Genomic DNA, 8,214 nt, shown 5'->3' with positions numbered 1-8,214 from the left:
TTCACGGCAAGAAAGTCGACGCGTTTGAATTTTTGTTGTTCATGCATGTGTAGAACTTTTGCGGCAACCTACCACAAGCATGATGAATTTGCCTGCTTGTGGTTGGTTTACCACATCTCTGAAACTGTGAAACTCACCCTGAGAACAGACTCAGCCCAGTGAAACCACGTCAGACACACACACACACACACACATCAGTGTAGCATCAGTAACGCTGGACAGAGGTGAATGGAGTTCTGTGAGGTCACTGATACCACTGGAGACTGTACTGACCGTAATGGGTCACACAGTGTTGAGTGAAGAGAGAGAGAGAGCTGATGATCTGCATGTCAATCATATCATCTCATTTGTTCAACAAAAAATAGACCTGAATGTCATAGTTGTACATCATACATGTTTGAGCTACTATCAGCCTTTCACTGGACTTGTTTGTGACTGCATGTATTGGAGCTCACGTGGACAATAGTTTTCAGATGTCACAGGAATGAGTTATGAGCTGAAATGAGCAGCTGAATTGAATTGAATTCAACTGAACTGAATTGAATTGAATAAACAGAGAAATGTGAAGACTATGTGTAATCTCTAATGTTGCTGGATCTAGTGAGGAATCTGATTTAGTCCCATGGGTGAACATGTGTGTGCACAGTAGAGTTCGTAAGCATTTCCAGTGTTTAAATGTACGAGACACAGAGATAAAGTGTAGATGTAGTAAGCCTAAATACTAAGATTGTGTCCCTCTTCAGAAAGTGAAAGAGGCTCAGACTGGCTGCAGCATGTCTGAGGTTTCACGGTTTTCAATGTGGTTCTGTGTGGTACTGGAGTAATGACCAGAGTAAGAAAGATGCACGAATCATTTATTTAACTCCTCTTCCCCCCACACTGACTGTGGGAATCTCAAGTAACTCATAAAGTAAACTGCATTCTATGCACTTAAAAATAACTGAACTGGAGCACAGTAAATGTTAGACATTAGTTTTTACAGTCAGTCTGGGCCCCAGCACGAGTCAGCATGAGGGAAATTCCACCTGCATCTTCACATTCACACCTCAACACCCTCTCAGTCTAGTCAGTCCACAGTGACGTCCTGGGTTGTCAATATCTTGTTGACAATCTGATGCTTCAGAGTACTATCAAACCTAGATCATATCAGTGCAAAAAAACAGACAGAAAAAGAAGAGAAAAGTACAAATAAGAGTACAAAGGCAGGAACTCTGACATTAGTACAGTGTTATCGAGACAGGGAGAGACTTCATACAATCCCATGTACCCAGAGGTGGCCTCTCTTGCTTGTTCTGGCCTCAATGACCATCCAATCAGCAGAGTTTCCTCCAGGTCTCAGTGTTTCAGATGTCTGTGCATCACCACGATGCAAACCAGTGATTCACACCTCGCTGACGTGTTTATGCTCGTCAGCGCACCAGACCCAGTGACATCAATCAACCACAGCTCTGAGAGAGAGGGAGGGAGTGCAAACACTGGTCGCCGTATTAATAAGAGTTCATTGTTTGTGGCACGGACAAAATCCAATGTTTGAGTTTAAAAATAAAAAAAAAAGTTAAGAGAATGGTTTAGAAGGCATACTGCATAGACACGAATGGGAAGTTATTACTCGCCAGTGTACGCGTAGACAAATGCATTTCTCTTGATGTTTTATAACCTTATACAACAACTTAACCATATACAACTTATTGAGAAATATCACAGATTATCCACATTATAATCAAGCAAACACTTGTTTTCCTGGTTTTTCTGATAGTTATTATTACTGTAACTACTACTAATATAGTTAATGCTACTATTGCTACAACTACTATTAATAATAAGGGTAAGACTAGCTGGTAAGAGTATTTGACAATAGTTTGTTCTCATAACTGGGCCTTAAATTTAGGCCATACACTTGCACGTCGTTTCACAATGCAGCAGTCTTGCTCTTCAGTGGTGATACTCTCCCATGCCACAAGCAGACAGGCTCAGCACTGATGGCCAGTCAGCACAGGAAACAGCGCGGCCGCTCTCTGTACCAAGCGCAAACACCAATCTATTCCAGATGATTTATACTGCAACAACGCTCTGATACTAGTATGCTCATGAATCAGAGGAACCAACTTGTCATGACGACGCCATGTGAGTGTTAATCTTTGAATTCGTGTTGAGTTCAAATTATACTCTTTCTGGGGTTTAGTTGAGAGGCATAAAAAACAAAAACAAACAAAAAAAAAGAAAACTTTATGTGCACCTATATCTTCACTCTGGCACTTCTATAACAACAACTAAACAATGCTCTCTGTTTATCGGCAATATGTGTGAGACAAAAACTCCTGTACAGTTTCCTGTGTATTTTGTACTGTTTTAATTACACCAGTTCAGAAACAGGAAGCTGCGACCACAGGAAATCACTGAGGGTCGTCTAGAGTGAGAGGCCTCAACGTGTTAAACATGTGAACACAGATGGAAAGTTCAAACTGTCTCTGTTCTCCACCTTTACTTTTATCTGTCCCTCTTCAGAGTTGGACTCACATAAACTGACTGCATAGGTCATGGCTGTAACATGAACTTACGATATAAAGAATAGCTGTAACATTAAATAAACTGTAGTGTGTGTATGTTAGTAACATAGTAACACAGGTCAGTGTTTATTAATAATAATAACAACAACAACAACAACAACAATAATAATAACAATAATAATAATAGTAATAAAAAAAAAAAAATAATAATAATACATTTTATTTATAGAGCGCTTTTCAGGGTACTCAAAGACGCTTAACATGCATACAATATTCATAAGAATCAATACATTAAAAAGCAGCTCAAGGCCCTTAACTATCTGGCAGTCATTCTGACAGTGCAGTTGAAATGGACAGGATAAGGGTCATTCTCACCAGCTCATTCCTGTAGTCATCAAAGAGTAGAAAAAAAATCCATTCAGAGTCACTGCACACATTCATGATCATCAAGACAGATAACCCAAACCTCGGCAGTTATGACATGATGATGTCATTTCGCTGAACAGCTGTCTGTGAGGAAAATCTTGCGTCTGCTCCAGGCCTGAACTGTATGGTGTGAACAATAATATGAATAAGCAAAGGGAAGCAGACACTGACTACTGACATTACATTCTGATGATTTCTTATCTATCTGGTGATTTGTTATGAGTAATAAAAAAAATAAATAAAAACAAGGGTAAGTGGCTGAAATTATGGACATGTATTTGACATTCTGCTGAATGGTCTGTGGGAGACCTCACATGCTGTAGTCTCTGTATGTCAGGGTTCACTCTGTGCATCTGCACTTCTGTTTTTTGTGTTGCATGAAACTGACTCTTTAAGAGGTGTGAAAAACATTAACCACAAAAAGGGTGTGTGTGTGATTTTGTGTGTGTGTGTGTGTGTTTTCTGTTTCCACAGTCATGTCATGAGGACCTCTTGTGGCGTAGGGCCAAAAATCGAGTCCCAATAGTGGATTCCCTTTTAAATGAATACAGGAGTTATTCTGAAGGTGCCTGTGTGGTTTTTAGCACTGGCCCATGATACATGTTTCCCGGCAGATGTGAATAGGGGGACCCCCTATAGTTTCTGGCTGGTACTGCAATCACTGCTCCATACACACTCATAGTTTTCACTAATCCCGCTTCATGGAAGAGCGATAATGACAGAAATTTAGGGTTGCCATGGTTTTGAGAGGCTTTATGCACGCACGATTGTATCAGCCAATGAGGTGGTGCTTCTTTTATGAATATTAATGAGTCTTCCCCTGCCACACTGCACTTCAGAATTCGCTAAACAGAAACGGAACGGGTAAGAGAGTTTACAGAGTGAAAGAAGTGAATCGCCAAAGCAAGTTTGTACGTGTTGAGTTCGTAAACAGTAATAGAAGATGGAGGCGGACAAATTGGTTCCGAAAAGAAACCGTGCTAGATCCAAAGTCTTACAGTGGTTTGGATGTCACAAGGAAGATGCTGCATAAATACTGTGTTGTTAAATTTAACTTGGTTGTGATTCCCCCCTTTTTGCATGCAAGTATAAAACAGTTCCAAATGAAACCACTAATAAACAAGAATGTTTTAATGCAGACGTAGGCTGTGTTCACATGAGCCTTCTTTTTTGAAGCTGTCAGCGTCTGTTTTACATAATAATCCTACGGAGTAGACCATGTTTTCAAAAATATCCCAAGTGTTTTTTAACACCCTTGCCGGTGTTTTTTTCGCAGCTCAGGGCTTTTTGTTTCTTTCAGTTGGAAAAACTTCAACTTCTCAAAGGAAAAAAAATGCTCTAGGTCAAACACTTGTTTGACAGCTGACCAGTCACAAGCCAAGTAGTGAGACCTGTCGTTTCCCATAACAACCACCCAAAATTGTGAAGGTCGCGGTGGAGAAGTTAATTGTACTAGTTTCTGAGCACAGTGAACTGTACGACATGACAGTTAAACTGTATCATCACATTCATCATAAAGAGGCTGTTTGGAGTCAAATTAGATGGATCCTAGGAGTTTCTGATGAGTTTGTGTTTACTGCTTGTCATTAGCAAAACTAGCCTATTAGCTAGTAGCTGTTGTTATGGCAACAAAAGACACTCTTCCTACTTGCTACCTCGCATACCATTTTGGTCCTATGAAAACAACTGAAATATGCTATCAGGCCTTGTTTTATTCATAATATCGTCATGTCCATTGGTGGTAGAGACCTCAGATATTGGCACAAAATTAATAAAGGATTTTATTTGAAGAAAAGAATAACGATTGTTACCATATGGGTGCAAAAATGTGGGTTTGTAGTACCCCGAACATCTCCTTTAGGAATTTTGCACTTTTTTTCCAAATCTAGGGGCTTATAAAAATAAACTGGCATGCAGTACAGGCTTTTAACGGTTTTGGCCTACAGAAAACATGTTTGTCTTCCATCCTACGAAGTTTGGTGAAGCTAGAAACAATACTTATCAATATATTAATGCCCGAACATGGCTTCCAGATAAGGTGTTTTTAAAAATGAAAGAATATCAAGGGCTGAAAAAATATGAAAACATAGGATTTGAACGGAAATACAGTATTTTACAGGCCTTGGTCTTGGGACCTATTCATGATATGGACAAGCTTTGAACAACAGGTCTGTTATTAAACTAAACTATAAATAGAGGCAATTTCTCAATCCTCTGCATTTACACATCCAAAGTACTGTGAACTCTTTTTCTGTATAACTGAATATTATCGTACTAAGAATCTTTAGGCTTGCTACAAATAAAAGGCCCCTGGGTCAATGCAGTACTGCCCACACAATGCAACGCTTGGCGACATTGATTGCCTCCGATTCTTCTGTGTGTAGCAGATTAATGTATCATTCCACTTGCCATGTAGTGTTTTTCTGTGGTTGGTTGACAGGACTTGATGCATTCGCAGGTTAGGTTCAATTAAAAAAAAAACAAGATGAAGATTTCTGGGTGATGCCGAAACTTATATATGTGTATATAATGTGTTGTGCCACCCATAGGTATTCCTGAAAACTACAGCTCTTTTCTTGTGAATATGAATGCTGATCTATGGATGATGTCACATCAAGTTAGTACCTATCGCATAAAATTTAATAACAAATAATTCTATATCTAAAATTATTTACTGTTGAATAATTAATTATAAGCAAGTGTTTACCTCATAATGTGCACCAAGGACATACAAAGCAGTTGAAACCTAAAATGTAGTGACTTGGTTTCTCCTAAATGACCATAAATACACACAGACATCTCTGTTGTCTCACATGTACTATTGTTCTGCTATCCCCCCCCCCCCTTTCTGTTTGTTGCTTGGCACTCAGAGACATGGGGTTTTCAATAGGTTTCACTTCCTCTTGGCTAGTGTGCTGTTGATGTATGAAGTGTTCATGTTTTGAGCTATCCACTAGAGGGAGGCAGATTCGCCTCAAGTCTTTCCTGGGGCATCGTTTGTTGCTTAGCCATAGGGAAACCTTTCTGTGTTATTGTGTAATTGTTTTCATTTCAACTCTCATTTGTCAGCTTATTCATCTTTTTAAAAGGCAAGGTTAACCCGGACGTTAGTTCGTGAAGCTGAATTAATTTTTAGTATTATACACACACACACACACACACACACACACACACACACACACACACACACACATATATATATATATATATATATATATATATATATATATATATATATATATATATATATGTGCATGTAGGTATGTGTACGTGTGTGTATGTGTGTATATATATATATGTGTATATGTATGTATGTATGTATTACTGTCAGATGTCTGTTTTCTTGGTGTTGTTTCAATAAAAGCATACCCACATGTAATATAATAAAGACAGATTTCTGTATTTGTAAATTCCCATGGAATGTGTATGTGAGCGCATTACACTATTAAAATTCTTCCTTTATTCAGCAGCTGGAACAAATGTGAGAAAATGTAGCACCATTTGATGGTTTAAAACAAAAAATAGCAGAAGTGCAATTGAGTTGATTTAAAATAGAATAACATAATGATTTTTTTTGCACCTGAAACATTTATTTAACACACTAATGCATAGAGATCTTTCCAAAGTAATTTAAGACATAAAGAACAACCATGAGTTCTCATTAACTGACAAGAATGTTTTATATATATATATATATATATATATATATATATATATATATATACTGTATGTATTGTATGTGAGCTTTGAATCAAGAGGATCAAATGTTTTGTATTGCAAATGTTTGCATCTGAGGTTTGTTTTTTTACTGACACATTTCGCAAATATAAATTCATACTACATTAAATGGCAAATCATTCCAGTTTTTCAAAGGATCAGATAAAGATGATAACATTTCCCCGCAGTCTTCTCCTCCACCTGCATCATTGGGTTCTCCAGACATCCAGTATCTATGGCAACACAGAGACATGAACTTTTGCACTTCTTCTGTTTCACTTTTATACAAGTAATAAATTATTCAGGCTCCTCAACTGCTACAAATAAAAACTCACAAAGATCACTCCCACACACACCCACACACAGGTGTATGTATGTATGTATGTATGTATGTATAGACAATACTACTTGTACACTCATACATCTCCTGTATATTGATTCTTTCATCTCTAACGATGTCACTTGTCTGCTCTTCCCCTCCAGAAGCCCTTGTTTCTTGGCCTAACTTCTCCAGAGTCTCTGTGAACTAGTAGAACCTCTTGATAGTCTGAGCTGACCATTTTAGGAGTCGGAGGTGATTTGGCTTAATGTTAGGGCATTTGACTGGGGTCTGAAAGGTCCCTAGTTCAACTCTAGGTGCCCCTCTGGTTTTTTTTTTCAGCTTCATACTGTGCAACATCAAACTGAATGACAGAGTGACACTGGTCTCTTTGCTCTATGACAATAACTGGGTTTCCCTTATCCAGTCTTGGGCACCTGGAGCACAACACACTCTACTCTCATTAAGTATTATTACACCTGAATCAACCCCTGGTCATACCAGCATTATCCCTTCTAATAATGTGTAATGAGGTTGGAGAATTACCTATAGTCAGGTGACATCCTATAACTGTGCATGGGGGTATAGCTCAGTGGTAGAGCATTTGACTGCAGATCAAGAGGTCCCAGGTTCAAATCCAGGTGCCCCCTCATTTTGAGGCTCTTGCTGTGTAAGGTATAGTCAGATGACAGTAACACTGGTCTGTTTACTCTATAGCAGTAACAGGTTTACTCACATCCAGTCCTGGATGATCAGATTCCTGACCAGATGCTTATTTAAAAAAAAAAAAAAAAACAATCAAACAAAAAAACCCCTGTGTTCTCTCTGATGGTCCAGGAGCCCCAACAGCTGATTACCTGTATTAAGACCAGTCTGTCACAGTGGTCCTATATATCACAGTAGATTACCTATAGTCAGACCAGTCTGTCACAGTGGTCCTATATATTACAGTAGAATACCTGTATCAAGACCAGTCTGCCACAGTGGTTCTATCTATCACAGGAGATTACCTGTAGTCAGACCAGTCTGTCACAGTGCTCCTATATATCACAGTAGATAACCTGTATAGTGACCAGTCTGTCACAGTGCTCCTATATATCACAGTAGATTACCTGTATTCAGACCAGTCTGTCACAGTGCTCCTATATATCACAGTAGATTACCTATATTCAGACCAGTCTGTCACAGTGCTCCTATATATCACAGTAGATTACCTGTATTCAGACCAGTCTGTCACAGTGCTCC

The 8,214-nt window shown here is 38.7% G+C and overlaps 1 non-coding gene across 1 annotated transcript; it reads left to right on the top strand.

Moving 5' to 3' along the window:
- Window positions 1-7,547: 7,547 nt before the first annotated feature.
- trnac-gca (transfer RNA cysteine (anticodon GCA)) lies at window positions 7,548-7,619 on the top strand. Its single transcript has one exon. It is a non-coding gene; the product is annotated as a tRNA-Cys (tRNA).
- Window positions 7,620-8,214: the final 595 nt, after the last annotated feature.

This window comes from Chanos chanos, chromosome 11 (genome assembly GCF_902362185.1).
Source record: "Chanos chanos chromosome 11, fChaCha1.1, whole genome shotgun sequence".
NCBI lineage: Eukaryota > Metazoa > Chordata > Actinopteri > Gonorynchiformes > Chanidae > Chanos > Chanos chanos.
The sequence above is the reverse complement of the archived record's forward strand: the minus strand, read 5'-3'. Positions and strand labels throughout refer to the sequence as shown.